We start from the raw sequence: 1,714 nt of genomic DNA, 5'->3' as shown, positions 1-1,714 counted from the left end.
TTCTCTTGATTGTTTACATCTTTTTATTACTTTATATATTTTTCTTAGTTTAACTATTTGCTTAATTTTATTAATTGCTTAGTTTATATTATTGTAACCAACCAATTTTTATTTAAACTAGATTAGGATTAATTTGGTTAAGGTTTAATTAATTTTCCTACATTCATATAAGTCTCTGTGGGTTCGACCTCGTTCTTGTCCAACTATATTTCGGTACGGTTCGTACACTTGCGAGTATTTTAAAATTTCACAACAAGTTTTTGGCGCCGTTGCCGGGGGACTTGGTTAGGAAAATAAATTAGGTCTCAATTGAATTTTTCCTTCTACTAGTTGTAGTTATTTTTTTTTTAAATAGAAAAAAAAAGAAACAAAAAAAAAATTTATTTCTTTGTGCTTGGTGTATGAGAACTTGGATACGTGATAAAGAAAATCGTCTTGTTAGTTTTGATTATTCATCCACAATGGGAGAAACTGGAGATGATTCAAAAACTCTTAGGGAGTTGTTCTCACCTATAACCACCAACCCTCCATCTTGCATAGTATTGCCTGCAACCACTGCTGCACATTTTGAGTTAAAGCCACAGATAATCCACCTTCTTCCTACTTTTCATGGATTGGATAGAGAAGATCCTTATATGCATGTGAAGGATTTTCTTGAGATTTGTGCTACTTGTAAGTTTCAGAATTTCACTGATGACTCTATTCGCTTGCGTTTATTCCCTTTTTCCTTGAAGGATAAGGCAAAAGCATGGCTTAATTCTTTGTCACCTGGATCTATCACTTCATGGGAATTGTTGGTCACAAAATTCCTCTCTAAATTTTTCCCAATGGCCAAGACCAATGCTTTGAGGAGAGAAATTGCAGATTTTTATCAGGATGAACAAGAGAATTTTTATGAGAGTTGGGAGAGATTTAAGGACTTGATCTTAAAGTGTCCTCATCATGGTTTTGAAACATGGAGACTAGTACAATATTTTTATAATGGTTTGACTCAAACAAATCGTAACATGATTGAGTCCATGAATGGTGGTGGATTTTTGAGTCTTGTAGATGATGAGGCATACAAATTTCTTGAGAATTTTTCTGAAAGTTTACAACAATGGGATTTTTCCAATCGTAAAGAGAGATGTGCCCCTGCAATTAAGAAAGGAGGATTGTATGAAGTCAATGAAGATTTAGACATAAAAGCTAGGTTGGACAATCTCACTCGTAAGGTTGAAGCTTTAGCTTTAGGTAGAGGGATGAATTCTGTCAATCAAGTTCAAAGTGAAACATGCTCTATTTTTGCTAGTCCTATGCATACAACACAAATGTGTCCTTCTGCAGCTGGGTACCCTGATTTTTATGCTGAGCAAGCAAATGCACTGAATAATTATGGAAAACCATTTGCTAGTCCATTTTCAGAGAGATACAATCCAAATTGGAGGAACCATCCTAATTTCTCATGGAGGCAAAGTCAGCCTCCCACAAATGTAGGTGGACAACAAGTGCATCAACAAAGTCAATTTCGTCCACCTACTCAAGCATATCCTCCCATTCCTCAATCAACACCTCAGTTTGTAGCACCACCAAGACCACAATCATCTTTGGAGGAGTCTCTCAAAACTTTCATGCAATCAACTAGCCAAGCCATTCAAGAGATAAAAAGTTCCACCCATTTGAATACTCAAGCTATTTCGAAGTTGGAAAGTCAAGTTGGCCAATTAGCAACCCA

General features: G+C 35.8%; 1 non-coding gene across 1 annotated transcript; it reads right to left on the bottom strand.

Moving 5' to 3' along the window:
* Positions 1–840: 840 nt before the first annotated feature.
* On the bottom strand, positions 841–949 carry LOC126701300 (small nucleolar RNA R71). Its single transcript, XR_007647282.1, has one exon. It is a non-coding gene; the product is annotated as a small nucleolar RNA R71 (small nucleolar RNA).
* Between the last annotated feature and the right edge of the window lie 765 nt (positions 950–1,714).

Source organism: Quercus robur, chromosome 9 (genome assembly GCF_932294415.1).
Source record: "Quercus robur chromosome 9, dhQueRobu3.1, whole genome shotgun sequence".
NCBI classification, from domain to species: Eukaryota; Viridiplantae; Streptophyta; class Magnoliopsida; order Fagales; family Fagaceae; genus Quercus; species Quercus robur.
The sequence above is the reverse complement of the archived record's forward strand: the minus strand, read 5'-3'. Positions and strand labels throughout refer to the sequence as shown.